Source organism: Protopterus annectens, chromosome 13.part0 (genome assembly GCF_019279795.1).
Source record: "Protopterus annectens isolate FY-2018-M chromosome 13.part0, PAN1.0, whole genome shotgun sequence".
NCBI lineage: Eukaryota > Metazoa > Chordata > Ceratodontiformes > Protopteridae > Protopterus > Protopterus annectens.
In genome coordinates this window covers 1,005,958,654-1,005,981,607 of record NC_056747.1, presented here as the reverse complement: position 1 = coordinate 1,005,981,607, position 22,954 = coordinate 1,005,958,654, and the positions used below count along the sequence as shown (strand labels likewise).

Below are 22,954 nucleotides of genomic sequence, written 5' to 3'. Positions count from 1 at the left end.
CTGTAATAAGACTAGCAAAAATGCTGCACACAATATATATGAATATCTATATAATAAGGCAAGAAAACAAGGTCCTAAATAAGCGCGGACCTAAGAAATATCAATATTAACAAGAACTAGCATACAGGATACCAACGGAGGACAACAAGGGCCAACGGCCAACTAGTTCTCAACAAACTAATTTGACAAGCAAAAAACACTTCCAAACTATTCTACACAATTCTAGAGCTATTAAGCACTATTGAAACAGTAAAGTGATAATAAGGTAAAAAAGTTTAAACTTGGCCACAGCCAAGCAAGAAGCACTTTTGAACTTGTAGAAGTGGCAAACAAGATCTGGGGATTGTACTAGTGCACTATGGGATACATACCTAGCCATGAGCCAACTAAGAGACTCTGAGGTTTGTAAACGACCGAGTTGGAGCAGAGGATCGGCTCCGAACCCATAAATAAGAATGAAGGTGAGATAGGACTACAGAACATCTATAGTTGTCAGACATCATTCATAAGGGATACAACCAGAAAACTGCTATCCATTCCACAGGACATCAGAAGCAGATAGGAAGAGTACCTCAAAAAACTTCTAAATGGAGAAAACCCACATCAAGCTGTACTATCCTATGCACAGTTGCAATGAAAGAAGAATCCATCCTAGTAGTAGTACAAACAGCACTAAGGAAAATAAAGAAAGGAAAGGCAGCAGGGCTCAGATGAAATTACAGCAGATGCAAATCAACTCTGTTGGGTACCTTGAGAGAGAAATGGCTTGAGTGCACTCAGGGAATGGAGAGAAAAGCATATCCCAGATGACTGGGGAATAAGAATTCTCGTGCCAGTGAACAAGAACAAAGGGGATAGTCACAACTGTTGGCAGTACAGATAAACTCCTGTCACACTGCATAGAAGTGCTGGAGAGTGTGACTGATGATACACAGAATAGTAGAAAGTCAAGAGAAATGTAAATGCACAGAATACTAGAAAGTCAGATAGTTGAGCACCACCGAATCAGATCAGGATGGTGCATAATGGATCAGATGCTTACAGTGAGAGAGAAATAGTGAAGTCTGAGATGAGGAAAGGTCCAAATAGGCATTCCTAAACTTTGAAAAAGCATATAAAATGGTGCCCAGAAAGCAGATTTACGCAATACTGTCATAGCTCGAAGTCTGGGAAACACTAGCAGAATTACTGTAGGGTTTATGTACAAGGACCCAATAACAAGTACAGTGTTTGGACTCTCAGAAGGGTTTCCCCAGAGTGTGCGAGTGTCTGTGTGCGAATGTGTGAGGGTCTGTGTGCGAGTGCGCAAGTGTGTGAGCGCGCCCCAGAGTCTGGCTCAGAGTCCACTTCTATTTATACAGGCGGAGGACTACATTAGCAAACCGGTCACAGCAACAAAGATGTGACATGCAGACAATGTAGCCCTACAAGCGGACTCTGAGCAGGAGATTGATATGCAAAACTGTAAAACACATGGGAAGAAACTGAGTACAGACAAGACAGCCGTCCTGGCAGTAAATAATGGAAATCAGAAGCTGCTGGGAATGGAGAAAGAAGAAACAGTGGAACAGGTAAAAATCTTAAGTATCTAAGAAGGGTGGTTTAGGAGAAATTAAGTCTGAATGAAGAGCCCAAAACTAGAATAAGAGGTACTTCAGCCAGCTAGCAGGAGTGTCAGGTAGTGTGTGACAAAGTGTCACACAAAGTACAGTTGTGTACACTTACCATAAATGTAGATGTCCGAGTGTATTCACTGTTAAATTCATTACATCTGGGTTACCTGCCTGCAGGTAGCCCTCAGCCGGCCTGGATACCAGAGTCTTGGGATTTTTGCATCAGATGCTGTCGCTTCTTCCATGATGTCAGGTCATTAGGGGTATAAATCATGCAACTGATGCCATTACATCAGTTTTTCTTGTCCCATATGTCAGGTGCCCCCACAACAGGAAGCAAGTATATGTGTGGAACACCCCCAGTAAAAAGCAAATGCACATAGCATAAGATAGGCCAAACCAAAAAGGATAGGTGAAAACAAAGACAATCAGGGGGCTGGAGGGAGGGTAACCAGGACTGCAACAGTGAATACACTCGAACATCTACATTTATGGTTAAGTGTACACAACTGTCTGTACTATGTTCTTCGTGTTTCACTGTTGCAGTTATCACATTTGGGTAGATTCCCAAAGCTAAGGAAGGGTGGAGGTAGATTAAGAAGCATTAGGGCTGGCAATCAGGCCCTGTAAGACTGCTGTGGCAAATACAGCTCTGGATTTAGAAAAATAGGCAAGTGGTAATGCATAGTGAAAGTATGCACATACCTCCAGGTTGCAGCTTCCAGGATGTCCCTGGTATGGACTCCTCTGAGAAATGCAGTAGAGGTAGATGCAGCCCTAATGGAATGTGTTCTTATCCCCTGTGGGGTAGGTTTTCCATGGTGCTTGTAGCAGAAACGGATGCAGTGTGCTATCCATTTGGAAATGGTTTGCTTTGAAATGGCCTTCCCTTCTGCCCCTGCAGCAACGCTAACTAGCAGCTGGTCATATTTTCAGAGAGGCCTAATCCTGTCCAAATGGAATCTAAGCTGTGCACGTCCAGAGAGTGCAGTACCGTCTCTCATTTATTCTGAGGATTAGGGAAAAAAGTAGGCAAAAGAACGGACTGGTTTAAAGCAACACTAGACACCACCTTGGGCATAAAAGATGGGTTAGTCCTGAGGGCAACCCTGTCCGCATGAAAGATAATGAAGGGGTCTACTGCCATAAGGGCTTACAGTTCAGACACTCTTCTTGTTGAAGTGATGGCTAGAAGTAAAGCTGTTTTCCAAGAGAGGAATTTCAACTCTGCTGTAGCAGCCGGTTCAAAGGGGGGGGGGGGGTTAAGCTTTTCCAATACAAAGTTAAGGTCTCAGGCTGGAGTGGGAGCTCTCCTGGGGAGAGGGAGTCTTAAATTTTTGGCCCCTCTAAGGAACTGTTTTACCAGAGGATGACAGAAGAGGGGTGGGCTCAGCATTATACTGAGCTGAGATGGCTGAGGCATGAATCTTAATTGAAGAGAAGGATAGGCCCTTGTGGAGCATTTCTGTTAAGTAATCTAGTATATGAGGTAAGCTGAGCACCGTTGTACCCATCCCCCAAAACTAGTTCCAGGAAAGTACAGTTTTGTACCTACCATAACTGTAGATGTCCGATAGATATGCAACTGCAGTCCTGACATATGGGTTGTCCTGCCTCAGGCAGCCCTACGGTCGGCTGGATTCCAAAGTCCGGGTCCGGCGTAGGCCGATGTCGCCTACTCCCCGACGTCAGAGCGGCTGGGGTATAAAGGCATCCGCCGACGCCATCCTCTTCAGTGTTTCTTGCCCCAGATGCCAGGTGCCCTCCAAAGAAGGCTAAATTTGGTGAATGGATAAAAAATTCCAGACATGCACAACAGTAATAAACAGATACACCATAACAGATATCCCCAGCTAATAGAGGAAAGGGGGAATGGACCCAAAAGGAAAATTGCAGAGGGGTAGGAGGGAGGGAAAACCTGACTGCAGTTGCATATCTATCAGACATCTACATTTATGGTAGGTACACAACTGTACTATGTCCTTCAAGAATGCAACTGCAGTCCTGACATATGGGTTGAATACCATAGCCAAGCTGGGGGTGGTAGGATCTAAGAAAGGGATGGTGTAGCTAAAATGCCCTGCAGGACTGCCGAAGCAAAGCCTGGTCAGGATCTGGAGTATAAAGGCAGGTTGTAGTGTTTGATAAATGTATGCACGGAGCTCCATGTAGCAGCCTCTAGAATGTCCTTTGTAGCCACTCCTCTAAGAAAGGCTGTGGATGTGGCTATAGCTCTGGTGGAGTGTGGCCTAATATTGGCTGGCATACCTTTTCCATGGAAAGAGTAACAGAATCTGATGCAGTGTCCAATCCATTTTGAAATTGTTTGTTTGGAGATTGCCTTTCCCTGTACTCCAGCAGCATAGGCCACAAATAGTTGGTCAGACTTTCTGGTGGTCTTTGTTTTGTCAAAGTAGTAGTGTAATTGTCTGTGTATGTCCAAAGTGTGCAGCAGCCTTTCCCCTTTATTTTGAGGGTTGGGAAAGAAGGTAGGCAGGTGAATTGCTTGATTTAGAGACACCCTGGATATGACTTTTGGCATGAATGAAGGATTGGTTCTTAGAGAAACTCTGTCCTGATGAAAAATGAGAAAGGGAGGTACTGCCATCAGGGCCTGTATCTCCGAGACTCTTCTTGCTGAGGTAACTGCCAACAGGAAAACCGTTTTCCAGGAGAGAAATTGCATTTCTGAAGATGCTGCTGGTTCAAAAGGAGGAAGAGTTAACTTTTCCAAGACGAAATTGAGGTCCCATGCAGGTACTGGTGGTTTTCTGGGAGGTTTGATATTCTTTATCCCTCTTAGAAACTGTCTTAGCAAGGGATGCGAAAACACAGGTGGGTCACAGTTGTATTTAGCTGAGATTGCTGAAGCGTGAATTTTTATGGAAGAATATGAGAGGCCACTATGAAACATTTCTGCCAAGTATTCTAATATCTGTGGTATGCTCATTACTGACGCATCCTGACCCTTGTTGGCATTCCAGATGATGAATCTCTTCCACTTGGCTGAATAGGTTTTTCTGGTGGAAGGTCTGCGTGCTTCCAGCAAGATTTCTTGTACTTTTTCGGAAAGAGAGGTATGGGTGAAAGTCATGGAACCCTCCAAGCTGTCAGCTGCAATGTTTGCAGGTTTTGATGAACAGTCCTGTAATTGTGCTGTGTTAGAAGCAGAGGCCATTGAGGCAAGGGCCACGGTTTGGTGTGAGTTATGCTCAGTAGCAATGGATACCAGTGCTGCCTTGGCCAGTCTGGAGCTATCAAAATTCCTTTTGGTTGTTCTGCTTTGATCTTCAGTAACACCTTGGTCAGTAATGGTAGAGGACGGAATGCATAAATTGTTAGGGAATTCCAGCTGAAGGAGAGGGCATCCGTTCTCCAGGCTAGAGGACGGTGCGTCCTTGAACAGAACTTCTCCAGGTGATGATTGATGTGAGAAGCAAAGAGATCTATGTCCGGTCTTCCCCATGCACTTGTTATTTGTGAGAAAATGTGTGGATGCAGCATCCATTCGTGCGGATCCAAGAAATTTCTGCTCAGCCTGTCCGCCAGAACATTGTCCTTGCCTGGAACAAACTGGGATTGCAAGTGGATGTTCAGTTTCAGGGACTTTTCCCAAAGAATCATTGTTAGTCTGCAGAGGGGGTAAGAGTGAGTGCCTCCCTGCTTGTTTATATACCACATGACAGTGGTGTTGTCTGTTCTTATTAGCAGATGAACTTGCTGAAGGGATTTCCCGAAGGCCTCGATTGCATGTATGACTGCCAACATCTCTTTCTGATTTATGTGCAGATGCATTTCCCTGGGAGTCCGTTGCCCTTGAATGCATCTGCCCTCCATGTGCGCCCCCCCCATCCATGATCTGAGGCGCCTGTTGTAATGGTTTGACTTGCTAGAGGTTTGCTGAAAGACATGCCCTTGTTTAAATGACTTGCTTGAGCCCACCACAAAAATTCCCTTTGCAGGCATGGAATGAGTGGTATTACGTCTTCTAGATTTTGGCTGTGTTGAGACCATAAGTTTTTTAGGTACCATTGTAGCTTTCTCATGTGTAGTCTTGCCAGAGGTACCAGAAGAATGCAAGATGCCATGAACCCCAGGGCCTGCAAGATTTTCCTTGCGGTCAGCTGGGTGAGCTTTGCTAGGCTTTTGAAGTAATCTGGTAAATGTTCTTGTTTCTCCTCTGTGAGGAAAGCCATTTGTGATTGTGTGTCCAATTTGGCTCCTAGAAAAATAATCTGTTGGGATGGCAGTAGTCTTGATTTTTGAATGTTGACTGTGTATCCCAAAGCCTGTAGTAATTGAATGACATAATCCAAGTGTCTTATCAAGGTTTGTTTGCTGTCTGCTTGTATAAGGCAGTCATCCAGGTAAGGGTATATTTGAATCCCCTGGAGCCTGCAATGTGCAACTACTGATGCCAGGCATTTCGTGAATACTCTGGGCGCAGTAGATAAGCCAAACGGCAATGCTGAGAATTGATAATGCTCTGATCCTGCAAGAAATCTGAGGTATCTTCTGCAACTGTGTCTGATTGGGACATGCAGGTATGCCTCCTTGAGGTCCAGAGTAACCAGCCAAGACCCCTTGCCCAGCATGGGAAGGAGTTGCTGTAAAGTCAGCATTTTGAATTTTGGCACAATGAGAAAAGTGTTTAGAGCGGACAAATCCAGTATAGGTCTCCATTGCTTTTCTTTTCTTGAACAAGGAACAGTCTTGAATAGAATCCCTGGCCTTGTTCCTGAGGAGGAACCTTTTCTATTGCTTTTATTTGTAACAGCTTTGAAACTTGTATGAGTGCCTCTGCCCTTTGATTTTGTGGCAAGTTTGGCATGCCTTGTCTCGTTGGTAAGGTATGGAAGTGGAACCTGTAACCTTGGTCTACTATGTCCAGAATCCATTTGTCCTTGGTTAAAATGTGCCAGTTCTTTGAGAATAAGGATAATTTTCTGCCTAGAGGTGCTTCTCTGAGTCTTGGTCGGCGGGGTGAAAGTCAAGTCATTGTGATTGTCCCTGTGGTGCAGCTGAACTCCCTGCGCCACTTCTCTGATTTGGAGGTTGCCATTGGCGGCCCCTGTAAGAGCCTCGGTATTGCCCTCTACCTCGAGCACGCCTGTTTTTTCCCCTTTGAAACTTGTCAGTGTCTGGAAAGGACCAATTCTTTGAAGGCCAATTCCTGCTGAATCTAGGTGGCTGAACCTGGAGGAAATCCTTGACTGTCTGTACTGATTTAGCCTTTTCCTCAATAGACTTCAACACATCCTGTGCATTAGCACCAAAAAGCTTCTGTTTTTCCAGAGGTGCATCTAGGAGCTTTACTTTAACATGGTCAGGCAGTGGCTGTTCTTTCAGCCAAGCATGTCTACGTATAACGGCCCCTGTCATAGTTGACCTACATGAAGCTTCCAATGCATCATAACCACACTGAAGAAAATGATTGCTAACCTGCTGAGTGTTATGAACCAAATCCTGCAATGCCTTTATCTATAGGCTCAGGAGAGGCTAGCTTTTTCTGCAAATCATCCATTAAGTAATCCTGGTACTGAAACATATGAAAAAGACAGTTAAGTGACCTCATGGCAAGGGTGGAAGAGGTATAAACTTTTTTGCCCCATCTCTCCAGGGACCTTGATTCCCTGTCTGCGGGCAAAGGGTTTTTGGCCAAGGAAGTAGCCACTCCTTTGGGCCCCTGAGAAATAAATAGTTTCTAGATCCACAGAGTGGGCCTTAAAGAGGTGCTTGTGAGTTTCAGGAACCCTGTAATATCTGTCTGGCTTGACAGGAGCAGGAGGGAGAGAATCAGGGGAAGCACTGGAGTCTGAGTATACATCATCCAATACATCTAACACTGGTGGAATAGCTAAAGGTCTGTGCTGGGGTAACTTGAGGAAGGTACGTAGCCTTTTCCTGGAGTCAGAAAATTCCTAGCCCTGCCACTGAAAATGTTCTCTCATGGAGTGGAGAACTTCTCCGAAAGAAATATCCTCTGGAGGAGAGGCAGAAGGAATTGATTCCTCAGCATCAGAGTCCTCGTAGGCCTGGAAGGATTCTTCCTGGGTATCTGAGTGCTCAGAATCCCTAGAAGCTTCATCTGAAGAGAGGGTATCTGGCTGTTCTGTCCTAGGCCTTTTATCTGCAGGAGGCTGATAACCTCTGTCTGGGTGCGACTGAGAACCTCTGATTAGAGAGATCAGATCTGCAGCTAGGGTCATGATCTGTTTATCAGAAGAAAGGCTCTGGGAACTAGTTTTAGGAGGATGGGCCATAGCCTGGCTGGCAGCCTTAGCACGTGTGTAGGCCTTGATGGACATGGAGACCGGAGGCCTAGCTGCCCCACGTGCAGGAGTAACTTTATCCACTGGTATGGTGTCAGGTAATTCTAGAGCTTCGGTTTCGGGAGGAAAATCAACAACCTGCACCGGGGTAACCTCCGGGACCGAAGTACACGGTAAAGCGGTGTCGTCGGCCTGGAGTGGTTGAATTACCGTCTCCGAAGAGGCCGATGCACTCGCGGTAGGCTTAGGCGTGGTATCGGTGGACGACGTGGGCCGAGGATGTCGGTCCCGGTCCTTACGCTTTTTGGAAATATGTGCTGCCGGTTGTTCCGACGGCATGATATAAGCGTAATTTTCGCCAAAAAAGTCTTCGGCAAATTCTGCCCGGCGCCTGAGTGTGCGCTTATTAAAGCAAGCACAGGCAGCACAGGCCGAGACGTCGTGGTCTGGGCCCAGGCAGGGAAGGCAGTAAGAGTGGAAGTCCTTATGAGGTATTTGTTTACCACAAGACAAACAATTGTTAACCTTTTCAATTTTTTCTGACATCAGCTGAGGCAAGAAAAATGTTCCCCAACGGGGTACTTAGCTTTTTGATGACTTTGGTAACTGAAAACACAGGAGCTGACCGACCAGCACTTGCGAACTGCTTCTGCTTCGGGCACCGCGCGGTAAGAAAGACTGAAGAAGATGGCGTCGGCGGATGCCTTTATACCCCAGCCGCTCTGACGTCGGGGAGTAGGCGACATCGGCCGATGCCGGACCCGGACTTTGGAATCCGGCCGACCGTAGGGCTGCCTGAGGCAGGACAACCCATATGTCAGGACTGCAGTTGCATTCTTGAAGGACATCAGTATCTTTTCCACTTTTCTGAATAGGATTTTCTAGTACTAGGCCTCCTTGCCTCAAGAATGACATCCAGCACCTGCTTACTGAGGGTTGCCAGAGGTGAGCTCAAGGGATTAGCCAGGCTGCAAGGTTCAGGGATTGAAGCTGAGAGTGCAGAATCTGGCCCGCATGCTGGGACAGCAGGGAAGGAGTCTGAGGCAGGTGCCATGGTTGTAGCACTGTCAGACTGCGCAAGAGAGGGTACCAGTGCTGGCGTGGCCAGTCTGGTGCAATCAGGATTATCCTCGGCTTGTCCTGTTTGATATTCAGTAGGACCTTCGAGAGGAGAGACGCAGGGGGAAGGGCATAGACTGAAAGGCTTTCCCAGGTAAAAGACAGGGCATCCACTTTCCAAGCTTGACTGTGGGGAGTTCTGGTGCAGTATTTGTTCAATTGATAGTTCTGAGGGGAGGCAAACAGGTCCACGTCTGGAGTCCCCATCTGTTCCTCAAAAGCTTGAATATTTTGGATTCCAGTTTCCATTCGTGTGGGTCCATGAGATTTCTGCTTAAGTCGTCTGCCAGTGAATTTTGTTTGCCTGGCAGGAATTGAGCTTACAGGTGCACTTGGTTGCTCAAGGCTGTGTTCCAGAGAGCCATGGCTAGTCTGCTGAGTGGGTAGGAATGGGTTCCCCCTGCTTGTTTATGTACCACTTAACTGTGGTGTTGTCCGTCTTTACCAACAGTTGGCCTGGAAGAATGAGGTCTTTGAAGGACGTCAGAGCATTCTGTACAGCTAACATTTCTTTCTGATTGATATGCAGGTGCATCTGCTTTGGGTTCCATTTGCCCTGAATGCACTGCCCTGCCATGTGAGCCCACCATGCATAGTCTGATGCATCTGCGAGGGTTTGGGTGGCAGGGGCTAGAGTGAAAGGGAGTCCCTTGTTGTGGCTACAGGCCTCTTCCCACTAAAGGAACTCTGCCCTTAGACAAGGAATGATAGGAATTATTGTTTCCATGTCCTGAGAACGTTGACACCATAGACATTTTAGATACCATTGAAGTTTCCTCATATGCAGTCTTGCATATGGAATTAACAGAATGCAAGAGGCCATGAACCCCACAGCTTGCAGTATTTTCCTTGCAGATAGCTGGGTTTTTGTGGCCAGTAGGTTGAAGTAGGTTGTCAAATAAATTTGTTTCTCTGGAGTGAGGAATGCCATCTGGGAAGTTGTGTTCAAGCTTGCTACCAGGAATACAATTTGTTGGCAGGGTACTAGGTGTGATTTCTTTTCATTGATGGTGTACCCCAGTGAGGTTAGAAGTCTCTTTACAAATGTTAGGTGCTGTAATAGCAAGTCCTGACTTTCCACCTGAATCAGGCAATCGTCCAAGTATGGGTAAATCTGAATACTTCTCTGCCTGCAAAATGCAATGGTTGGAGCTAGGCACGTTTTGAATACCCTGGGCGCAGTAGATAAGCCAAAGGGAAGTGCAGAGAACTGATAGTACATAGAGCCTGCCCTGAAGCGTAGGTATTTCCCACAAGACTGCCGTATAGGGATGTGCAGGTAAGCCTCTTTTAAGTCTAGGGTTGCCAGCCAGGAATCCTTGGCTAGCATAGGAAGCAGCTGTTGGAGAGTTAGCATTTTGAATTTTGGAACCACTAGAAAGGTGTTGAGAATAGACAGATCCAGGATAGGACGCCAGGAGTTTTCTTTTCTAGGAACCAGGAATAGTCTTGAATAAAAGCCTTGCCCCCTTTGTTCTGCTGGGACAGGTTGAATAGCCTTGATGCTGTGGAGAGCGAACTTGCTTTTGGGCCTCTACCCACTGGTTTGGGGGGAGGTCTGGCCATCCACTTAAAAGTGGTGGGAGTGAGTGGAAGTGGAATCTGTATCCTAGGGAGACAATGTTTAAAACCCATTTGCCTTGGGTAATGCATTCCCAGTTTTTTGCATGGAGGGCAAGCTTTCATCCTAAAGGTGCAAGTAGATGAAAAAGGCTTGGAGGAGTTAAGGATAAGTCATTGTGCAATTCTGCCATAGGGGGTGGCTTACTACTCCCTGCTTTGGACATGGGAGCACCCCACTGCTTAGATCTGTGCATAACCTGAGACTGAAGTCTTGGTGGTCTGCTGCTCCTGGGTTTGGACTGAAAAGGCCTGGAAGGGACTGGAAAGGACCAGTTCTTTGAAGGCCAATGCCTACTAAATTTTAGGTGGCTGTACTTATAAGAAATCTTTAACAGTTTGCATAGATTTAGCTTTTTCCTCCATCCTTTTGAGGACTTCTGCTTTATTGCCAAATAGGTGCTCCTGGTTTAAAGGTGCATCCAGTAATTTTGCTTTTACATGACTTGGCAAGTTTTGTTCCTTAAGCCAAGCATGCCTTCTAAGTACAGACCCAGTGGCAGCAGACCTGCAAGATGTTTCTAAAGCATCAAAACCACACTACAAAGTATGTTTACCAACTTGGGCAGCGGTATGCATTAACTCTTGTAAATCTGTGTGTTGCACAGTCAGGGATCAACATAATTTTCTGTTTGTTTAGTCCTATAATATGCTGCTCATACTTCAACGTATGAAAATGGCAATTTAAAGCCCTAATGGCCAGAATAGCAGAGGTGTATACCTTCTTACCCAATCTGTCTAAAGCCCTAGAATCCCTGTCAGAAGGGGTAGGATTTTTGGCAGTAGTAGCCTTAATACCTTTTGGTCCATGGGAAATGGTCTCTGGATCTGCAGTAGGATTCTTGAAAAGGAATTTGTGAGGGTCAGGTACTCTATAACACCTGTCAAGTTTCCTGGGAGCAGGAGGCAAAGTATCCGGGATAAAGATTCCAAGAAAACGTCATCTACAATCCCCAGAAAGTACAGTTGTGTACACTTACCATAAATGTAAATGTTAAGAGTGTATTCACTGTTGCAGTGATTACATTTGGGTTATCTGCTTGCAGGTAGCCCTAAGTCGGCCTGATTATCAAAGTCTTGGGTCCTGCGCAGGTTCTGTCGCATCTTCCATGCCGTCAGGTAGTCAGCGGTATATAAAGCATGCAGCCGACGCCATTACATCAGTTTTTCGTGCCCCAGATGTCAGGTGCCCCCATAATGGGAAGCAATTATATACAAGCTTACACCTCCAACAAAAAGCCAATACACCACAAAGCTTTAAAGTATAACAAACAAGAAGAGAGGTATAGTCAAAAGAAGTCAGGGGGGCTGGAGGGAGGGTAACCAGGACTGCAACAGTAAATACACTTGAACATCTACATTTATGGTAAGTGTACACAAGTGTACTATGTTCATCGTGTTTCACTGTTGCAGTCACTACATTTGGGTAGATTTCCAAAGCTAAGGAAGGGAGGAGGCAATTAGAGAGCATTACGACCAGCTATTAGGCCCTGTAGCACTGCAGTGGCAAAACCAGCTCTGGATTTAGTAAAATTTGGCAAGCGGTACTACAGAACTCCAGGTAGCAGCTTCTAGGATGTCCCTGGTAGGGACACCTCTGAGAAAGGCTGTACAGGTAGATGCAGCTCTGGTGGAATGTGGTCTTATCCCCTGTGGGGTAGGTTTTCCATGGTGCTTATAGCAGAAATGAATGCAATGGCCTATCCACTTAGAAATGGTTTGCTTTGAAATGGCCTTCCCCTCTGCCCCTGCAGCAAATGCAACCAATAGCTGTTCAGATTTACTGAGAGGCTTAGTTCTGTCCAAGTAAAATTTAAGTTGTCTGTGCATGTCCAAGGAGTGTAGTATTCGTTCCCCTTTGTTTTGTGGATTAGAAAATAAGGTTGGCAAATGAACGGACTGATTAAGGGCCACACTGGACACCACCTTGGGCATTAAGGAAGGATTGGTCCTGAAGGACACCCTGTCTGCATGAAAGATGATGAAAGGCTTCATTGCCATGAGGGCCTGTAATTCAGACACCCTTCTTACTGAAGTGATGGCTAGAAGGAAGGCTGTTTTCCAAGAAAGGAATTTCAACTCTGCATTTGCAGCTGACTCAAAGGGAGGTAGAGTGAGCTTTTCCAATGCAAAGTTAAAATCCCAGGCTGGAGTAGGGGCTGTTCTGGGTGGTCTTATGTTTTTGGCCCCTCTGAGGAATTGCTTCAACAGTGGATGAGAGAAGAGGGGAGGCTCTGTATTATTTGCGGAAATGGCAGAGGCAATTTTAATGATAGGCCCTTGTGAAGCATCTCAGTTAAGTATTGAAGAATGTGTGGTAAATTGGGCACAGTTGTGCCAATCCCCTGAGTTTGGCTCCAGGAACAGAATCTTTTCCATTTTTCAGCATAGGATTTTCCAGTACTAGGCCTCCTTGCCTCCAGAATGACATCCATCACTTGCTTACTGAGGGATGGTAACGGAGAGCTCATGTAATTAGCCAGGCTGCAAGGTTCAGGGTTTGGAGCTGGGGGTGCAGAATCTGGCCCTTCTGCTGAGAGAGCAGGGAAGGGGTCTGAGGCAGGTGTCATAGTTCCAGCAGTGACACACTGCTCAAGAGGGAGTACATCAGTGTTGGTGTGGCCAGTCTGGTGCAATGAGAATTGTCCTTGGCTTGTCCAGTTTGATCTTTAGTAAAACTTTGGAGAGGAGAGGCAGAGGGGGAAAGGCATAAACTGATGTTTTTTTTCCAGGTGAGGGACAGGGCATTCACTTTCCAAGCTTGCCTGTGGGGAGTCCTTGTGCAGAATTTGTCCAATTGGTAGTTCTGAGGGGAGGCAAACAGGTCTATCTCTGGGTTCCCTCATTAGTTTCTCAAAATGTTGAATATCTTTGGAGCCCGTTTCCATTCGTGTGGGTCCATGACATTTCTGCTTAGGTCGTCTGCCAGTGTATTTAGCTTGCTTGGCAGGAATTGAGCTTGTAGATGCACTTGGTAGCTCAACGCTGTGTTTTACAGAGCCATGGCTAGTCTGCAGAGAGGGTATGAGTGGGTTCCCCCCCTGCTTGTTTATGTACCACATAACAGTGGTGTTGTCCGTCTTTACCAATATTTGTCCTGGAAGAATGTGGTCCTTGAAAGCTGTCAGAGTATTGTGTACAGCCAACATTTCTTTTTGACTGATATAGGTTCATAGGTAAGTACTAGGCTATCTGCCCGAGGGCATCTATAAGCCTAGCCAGAATGTGTTGGCTTCTGCCACCCCCTTAGATTAGTTCCCTGTGCCTCTGTCCAGCACAACCATTAGTTGCCTATGCCTCTGTCCAGCAGAACCACTGCAGTGATCCCCAGGGTAAATTTTCTGTTTCCCATCCACTCGTCAAGGTTTCTCTTGAAGAGTGTTAGTGAGGGGCTCTGCCAAATGTAGACTGGAATCTTGTTCCAAAGCATGTGGAGTCTCTGGGACAGGAATCTATCCCTGCAGCATGTCCTATTTATCGTTGTGGTGAGGTTTAGATCCCTAGAGCGTATGGCTCTTGGGGATTTGTTTTTTTTAGGTGGAGCATGTCCATCAATTCTGGGATGGACATGGCCTTGTATGTCAGGTAGAGATCACCTCTGAGTAAGCGGTATGCAACAGAGTACAGCTGGAGTTTCTTCAGTAGGGCTGAACAGGGAACATGTTCAAGGCCAATAATCCTCTTGGTGAGGTACTTTTCTGTGGTCTTTCCAGCTGTTGCAGGTGTCTTGTAAGGCACATCCCAAATGGGGTGTTGTACTCTATGATGGGTCTGATGAGTGATGAGTAGAGGGGCACAATAACCTCTTTTGTTCTAGATCCGAACCCTTTTGTGAATAGGTGGGCCACATAGAAGGACTTTCTAACCACCTTGGCAATATGATTATCAAAGGAGAGATTACTATCTACTTGGGTCCCCAGATCCCTTATTACATTTTCTGTATTTAGGGGACTACCACGTATGTGGTAGTTCGCGGGTACTTTGTTTTTTCCAAAGGGGGATGACTATTCACTTTTTGGCATTTGGCTTGAGGCCATGATTTTGACACCAGGTATCTATCTCAGTGAGACCCTTCTGGAGGATATGTCTGTATCAGCTGGAGAGTCAATTATGGCCCCCAGTTTGCAGTTGTCTGCGAACTTGGTCAGCCACAGTCCTCCTGTGCTTGCCTGTACCTCTGAGAAGTATATACCGAAAGTACAGTTGTGTACACTTACCATAAATGTAGATGTTCGAGTATATTCACTGCTGCAGTCATTACATTTGGGTAATCTGCTGGCAGGTTGCCCTCAGTCGGCCTGAATTCCAAAGTCTTGGGTACTGCGTTGGTTGCGGTCTCCTCTTCCAGGACGTCAGGTCACCAGGGGTATAAAACAAATGCACATACATATATATATATATATATATATATATATATATATGTATACATATATATAAGTATACATATACACACGCGCGCACACACACACACACACACACACACACACACACACACATGTAACAATAAAGACTTTACCTTCATCTACAAGCAAATACACCACATAGGTTGTAGAAGATAGTGAAGGAAAGATGAACTCCAGAAAGAAAGGGGGATGGCGGGCGGGTAACCTGGACTGCAACAGTGAATACACTCGAACATCTACATTTATGGTAAGTGTACACAACTGTACTATGTTCTTCGTGTTTCACTGTTGCAGTCATTACATTTGGGTAGAATCCCAAAGCTATGGATGGGAGGATGGAGCTAAACAGCATTTGGGGCGGCTATAAGGCCCTGCAGCAATGCAGTGGCAAAGTCTGCCCTGGGACATAGGGTAGAGAGGCAAATGATAATGCTTTGTAAAGGTGTGAACAGAACTCCAAGTAGCAGCCTCTAGAATGTCTTTGGTTGGTACTCCTCTGAAAAAGGCTGCTGAAGTAGCTGCGGCTCTGGTAGAATGAGACCTAATGCCCTTTGGCACAGGTTTGCCATGGTGTAAGTAGCAGAAACGAATGCAGTGGCTTATCCACTTTGAAATAGTCTGCTTTGAAATAGCCTTTCCTTCTGATCCTGCAGCATATGTCACTAGTAATTGCTCAGTTTTTCTTAGAGCTTTAGTCCTGCTCAAGTAAAATCTTAGCTGTCTGTGTACATCAAAGGAATGCAGAATTCTCTCCCCCTTGTTCTGTGGATTTGGATAAAATGTTGGCAGATGAATAGTTTGGTTAAGAGCCACACTGGAAATCACCTTAGGCATAAATGAAGGATTGGTCCTCAGAGACACCCTGTCTGGGTAAAATATAATAAAAGCCTCCACCGCCATGAGGGCCTGTAGCTCTGAAACTCTTCTTGCTGAAGTAATTGCTAGGAGCAGAGCTGTTTTTCCATGATAAGAACTTGAGATCTGCAGTAGCAGGTGGTTCAAATGGAGGCAGGGTGAGCTTTTCCAACACATAATTGAGGTCCCATGCAGGTATTGGTGATCTTCTGGGAGGCCTTAGATTTTTAGCTCCTCTAAGATATTGCTTTAGTAAAGGATGAGAAAAGATTGGTGGTTCAGTATTGTAATGAGCCAAAATGGCAGAGGCATGGATTTTTACAAATGAGAAAGATAGGTCTTTGTCAAGCATCTCAGTCAAGTATTGCAATATCTGAGGAGTATTTGCTTTTGTTGTATCAGTTCCTTGTGCTCGATTCCAAGCACAGAATCTCTTCCATTTATCAGCATAAGATTTTCTAGTACTAGGCCTTCTAGCTTCCAAAATGACATCCATCACAGCTTTACTGAGAGGTGTTGTTTGCATAACTACATGATCAGCCATGCTGCCAGGTTCAGTGTTTTGAGCTGATTGTGCAGGATCGGATTGTTTTGCTGGGACAGTAAATGAGGCCTTTGAGGTAAGGCCCAAGCTGGGGATGCAGACAAGTTCCTTAGGATTGGGTACCAGTATTGGCGGGGCCAGTCCGGGGCAATTAGTATCTTTGGTTTCTCTTGAATGACTTTTAGTGGGACCTTGGGAAGAAGAGGCAGAGGAGGAAAGGCATAAACTGAAAGGTTTTTCCAAATGAAGGATAGGGCGTCAACTTTCCATGCTTGTCTGTGATAAGTCCTTGTGCAGAATTCTTTCAACTGATAATTTTGGGGAGAGGCAAATAGATCTATGTCCGGGCTCCCCCATTACTTTGTTATCATACTGAAGACTTGTGGATCTAGCTTCCACTCGTGAGGGTCCATAAGGTTTCTGCTTAAATCGTCTGCCAGAGTATTTTGTTTTCCTGGCAGGAAATTACCTTGAAGATGTACTTTGTAAGTCAAAGCTTTGTCCCACAGTGCCATGGCTAGTCTGCAAAGGGGGTATGAGTGCTTGCCCCCATGCTTGTTTATATACCACATAACCATGGTGTTGTACGTCTATCAGTAGTTGTCCTGGATGAAGTAAGTCCTTGAAGGCTGTCAGGGCATTTTGAACAGCTAACATCTCTTTTTCATTGATATGTAGATGCATTTGTTTTGGGGTGCATATGCCCTGAATGTAACTTCCCGCCAGGTGGGCCCCCCATGCATAATATGATGAGTCTGTTGTTAAGGTTTGGCTGGCAGTGAGTAGAGTGAAGGCCCGCCCCCTGTTTTGGTGACATGCCTTTGCCCACCATAGAAACTCCTGTTGTAGGCAGGGAATGAGAGGAATCACGGTTTCCAGACTGTGACTATGTTGACTCCATAAACTTTTTAGGTTCCATTGAAGTTTCCTCATATGCAGTCTTGCATATGGAATCAGCAGGATGCCATGAACCCCAAAGCCTACAGAGTTTGTCTTGCAGATAACTGGGTTTTTGTTGCCATCAGTTTGAAGTAAGTAGTCAGTTGTCTTGGTCTGGCGTGAGGAAAGCCATCTGGGCAGTTGTATTCAAGCTTGCACCCAGGAATGTTATCTTTTGAGCGGGTACCATTTCTGATTTCTTTTTGTTTACTGTGTACCCTAGGCATGTTAGAAAGAAGCCTTTTCACAAACGCCAGGTGCTGAAGAAGAATGTCCTTGCTCTCTGCTTGAATGAGACAGTCGTCCAAGTAAGGATATATTTGTATACTTTGTCTGCAAAAAGCAATTACTGGTGCCAGGCACTTTGTGAAGACCCTGGGCGCAGTAGATAAGCCAAAGGGCAGTGGAGAGAATTGGTAATGCATTAAGCCAGCCTTGAAATGCAGGTATCTTCTGCACGATTCCCTTATTGGGATATGCAGGCATGCCTCTCTTAGGTCTAATGTCACCAGCCAAGCACTCTTGCCCAGCATGGGCAGAAGCTGCTGTAAAGTTAGCATTTTGAATATTGGAATGTCCAGGAATGTGTTCAAAATTGATAAATCCAGTATTGACCTCCAGGCCTTGCCCTTCCTGGGTGCCAAGAACAGTCGAGTAAAAACCTTGTCCTTTTCCCTGTTCTGGCACTGGCTGAATAGCCCCCATATCCATGAGGGACGTAACTTGTTTCTGTGCCTCTGCCCATTGATTTTTTGGCAGATCCGGCCAACCGTTTGCCATTGGCAGAGTATGGAAATGGAATCTCTATCCCTGTGATACTATGTTTAGCACCCATTTGTCCTGGGTTATTAACTGCCAATTTTGAGCAAAAAGTGCTAATTTTCCCCCTAAGGGTGCTGCCAAAAGATAAGTGCTTGGTGATGGCAGACGGAAGTCATTGGGACTGTTTTCTATAGGGTTGCACTTTATCTCCTCCAGATTTGGAGGTAGAAGCACCCCATTGCTCTGACCTGTAAGAATCTTGTGCCTGGTATCTGGAACCTTTAGGGAGTCTGGATTTGCCCCTTTGAGCTCTGTCGGGCACAGGAAAGGACCAATTTTTTGTAGGCCAGTGTCTACTGAATCGTGGTGGCTGCATTTGTAAGAAGTATTTTAAAGTTTGCATAGACGTAGCTTTGTCTTCCATTTGCTTTAAAACCTCTTCTGCCTTAATGCCAAACAAGAGTATCATGCTGTAAAGGAGCATCTAGTAACCTAGCTGTAACATGATCACTCAAATTTTGCTCTTTTAACCATGCATGCCTCCTAATCACAGATCTAGTAACTGCGGCCCTGCAGGAGGCCTCTAAGGAATCAAAACCACTTGCAAAGTATGCTTTCCAACTTGTTCAGCTGCATGCAACAAGTCCTGCAATTCTTTATTTTCTGCACATTCAGAAATCAACATCATTTTCTATTTCAGCAATTCCATAACATGTTGTTGATACTTGAGCATACGAAACTGGCAGTTTAAGGCCCTAATTGCCAAGGTTACAGATGTATTAAACCTTCTTTCCCCATCTATCCAGTGCCCTTGAATCTCTGTCAGAGGGGGTAGGATTTTTTGCTGTTGAGGCCTTAACTCCTTTTGAACCCTGTGAAATAGTTTCAGGGTCAGGGTCAGCAGCAGGGTTTCTAAATAAAAATTGTGAGAGTCAGGGACACTGTAGTATCTGTCAGGCTTGCTGGGAGCAGGAGATAAGGAGTCAGGAGTCAAGCTTGACTCAGAAAACACATCATCCACAATGTCTAAAACAGGGGGTATGGCTAAAGGTCTGTGCTGAGGGAGAAGAAGGAAATCCCTGAACCTCTTTTTTGATTCTGAGAAATCTTGACTCTCCCAGTGAAAGTGCTCCCTCAAGGTATGCAAGGTTTCTCCAAATGAATAATCCTCAGGAGGTGATGCAGATGGGAGAGATTCCTCTGCACCAGAATCCTCATAGGGAAGAAGAGATAGTTCCTGATCAGAAGAAAGAGAAAACTGATCTGAAGATTCATAATCAGTGTCTTGCCTAGGCCTCTTATCAAGAAGGGGTTGGGAACCCCTGATCAAGGTAATTAGGTCTTCAAGTCATTTTGATCCTCTGTTTTTTCTAGGCATAGAGGCCTGTGCACGTGGCTCATGCGTCAGTTTTCTAGCTTTAGAAGTTGCTTTTGTCTTTGGTTTAGCAGCTGTCGTCGGTTTTATATAAAAACGTTGAGGACTGAATACACCCTCAGAAGGCCGGTGCCTGCTCAGCAGCTCCGGAGCCATCCGAGGGAGAGACCTCCGTGGGTACAATACTTTTTGAGTACCTTGCGGTGTGCCGGACTCCACATGGGTCTCGGTAGGGGCCTGCGACTCGAAAGTAGCAGGTATCAGGGGCTGCGAAAGCACCTCACTGAGTACCGGCGACTGGCATAGGAGAAGCTTTGTCGTCGGTTTTGGACCTCGATGATCCGTCTCTGTCCTTTTCTTTGCGTTGTTTGTGTACTGCGGTACTCGGATTCCTATCCGATGACATTTCAGGGTAGTTAGATCTGTTTCCAAAATATTTCGAGGCAAAAATATACCGATGCTTAATGGTGCGTTGGTTAAATCTAGCAGAAAGCCAACAGCCAGGCACGTTGTGATCAAGGCCTAGGCAAGGAATATAGTATAAATGGAAATCCGTATGAGGTATTTGCTTCCCACAAGTAATACAATTATTAACTTTTTCTGACATCGGAATGGAGCAAGAAAAAAAGTTTCCTCAACCGGGTACTTAGCTTTAGTGAAGACTTCAGTTCTGAAACTCGAACTCGAGTCGGCCGACCGGCACTTGTGAACTGCTTCTGCTTCGGGCACCGCGCGGCAAGAAAGACTAAAAAAAATGGCGTCAGCTGCTTGTTTTATACCCCTGATGACCTGACGTCATGGAAGAGGAGACAGCAACCAACACAGGACCCAAGACTTTGGAATTCAGGCCGACTGAGGGCAACCTGCCAGCAGATTACCCAAATGTAATGACTGCAACAGTGAAACACGAAGAACATCAGGAGGGGTCCCAGGACTGAGCCCTGGGGGACGCCAATTGTAACTGGTTTAGAGTCGGCCCTAGAGCCCGCAACTCTCACCGTGTGAGTTCTATCTGTGAGCCAACTGGCAACCCATCTCGTGACATAGGGGTTTATGTTCAGGCTGGTGAGCTTGTCTTTAATACCAGAATGGGGAATGGTGTCAAAAGCCTTTGCTAGGTCTAGGTAGGCTGTGAGAACCTCCTTTCCCTCGTATAAAGCCTTGGTAACAGTCTCAAAGAAGTCCACCAGGTTTAGGAGGCATGATCTGCCCTTAAAGCCAAACTGGGTAGGGTCCAATGTTTGAATGTTCCCAATGTCTCTGTTAATGAATTCCATGATGATGTGCTCCATAGCCTTGCAGACCAGGCTAGTCAGGCTTATAGGGCGATAGTTCCTGGGGTCCATTGTGGCTCCACCTTTGTGAAGCGGGATACCTGTTGCTGTCCGTCACTCTATGGGTACGTAGCCTGTAGACAGGCTGAGTTTGAACAGTGTGTTTAGCTGAGGGGTTTGTTCATTTTGGAGCTCATGTAAGAGACAGCCTGGGACACCGTCTGGTCCCACGGAAGCTGTATTTTTGGCTTTGGATAGGGCTGTTTTAACCTGTGTGTAAGTGATTGCTGGGGCACTACATTCTTCTGACATGGTTATGGACCCTTTAGGAGGTGAGAGGAGCGTGAAGTTCGCACTAAACCTGTCTACCAGAATGTTGGCAACAGTCGGTTCAGTGTATTTTGTGCAATTCTGCACTAACTCAGTGCAGATCTGAGAGTTTCCACTTAGGTTCTTGACATAGCTAAAGAACGCTTTGTGGTTATCTTTGGAGTCCTTGGCAATTTTTCTTTCGAAGCTAGCCTTGGATGATTTTATGAGGGATCATAGTTTCTTGCTGATACTGATCAGGAATGTCTTTCCTTCTTGGGATTTTACTCTTTTCTGCACTAGTTTCCTCCTTCTATTGTACAGCTCGTTTATGGCAGGGGTCCACCAGACTGGTTTCCTTTTCTTGGAGGAGCGAGTCTTGGTTTTGCTTGGGATAGCACAATCCATGCATTCTTGCAGGTGCTCAGAGTGCGTCTTTGTGAGGGATTCAGCAGCTAAGACGGCGTTGTCCTTTAGCATGGGGGCTGTGAACCTTTCCACCTCAGTCTTAAGTAACGTGAAGTTTGCTTCTGAAAAGTTTTTCACGGTGGTTTCCTTTATTGGGTGTGGGGGCGGAATGTGGATATCCAGAGTGATTAGTCTATGGTCTGATCTAACCAGCGAGGGTTTGACCTCCAGTGTAGAACATCAGTCGCCCATGTCGGTGATGATCAGGTCCAATATGTTATCCCCTCGGGTGGGGGTGTTGACCATTTGATCCAGGGCGTTCGAGTTTATAAATTCTAGGAAGTGTTGGGCAAGGGAGTTAGTACTTGAGTAGTTCTCCCAGTTAATGTTTGGGTAACTGAAAGTACCCAGTATTAGGGCATTTGGTAGGACCTGCATATTTTCCAGTGTCTCCAGAAACGTGGAATGGGGGGTCCTGGGTCAAGGTGGGTGATCTGTAGCAAGCTACAATTTGAATTGCAGTTTTGCCCGTTGTTAGTTGCACATGGATGATCTCTGAGGCATTGTGCTGTGCCACTAACCTGGAGGTGTGGGTATCCTTGATGAATAAGGATACACCCCCACCTTTTGTGTTTCGGTCCGGGTTCTGTGGCCGGAAAAGTATGGTATGAGTTGTAGCCTAGTAGTGCTGGGGTGCTCTCTGGAGCCTTAAAAGTACAGTTTTGTACCTACCATAAATGAAGATGTTCGAGTGTTCACCCTGCTGCAGTCATCACACTTGGGTTATCCTGCCGTCAGGCGGTCCCGCAGTCGGCCCGAATTCCAAAGTCTTGGTCCGGCGTCGGTTGCTGTCGCTTCTTCCCTGACGTCAGTGCGCCAGGGTATATAACAGGCATCCAACGCCATTTTCTTCAGTTTTTCTTGCCCCAGATGTCAGGTGCCCCCAACAGGTAGGCAAAAAAAATGTATATATGTATATATATATATATATATATATATATATATATATATATATATATACATATAAAACAAAACCCTTAGGCACAAGCAAATACATCACAGAAGTAGTATAGGATAGAGTGGTAGAGATAAGTACAGCTATTTCAGAGACGGAGGGCGGGTAACCTGGACTGCAGCAGGGTGAACACTCGAACATCTACATTTATGATAGGTACAAAACTGTACTATGTTCATCGTGTTACCCTGCTGCAGTCATCACACTTGGGTTGAATCCAAAGCTAAGGATGGGAGGTGGAGTCAAACAGGGTTAGAAGAGGCTAGTAGGCCCTGCAAAACTGCAGTGGCAAAACCAGCTCTAGTCTTGGGAGTATAGAGGTAAGTGATAGTGTTTGGTGAAGGTGTACACTGAACTCCAAGTTGCAGCTTCCAGAATATCCTTGGTTGGCACTCCCCTGAGAAAGGCTACTGATGTAGCTGTAGCCCTGGTGGAGTGGGACCTAA

The 22,954-nt window shown here is 45.8% G+C and overlaps 1 protein-coding gene across 3 annotated transcripts in view; it reads right to left on the bottom strand.

The window, feature by feature from the left end:
- SMARCE1 (SWI/SNF related, matrix associated, actin dependent regulator of chromatin, subfamily e, member 1) overlaps nt 1-22,954 on the bottom strand; it is a 970,790-nt gene that overhangs the window by 420,614 nt on the left and 527,222 nt on the right. The window lies entirely within an intron of this gene.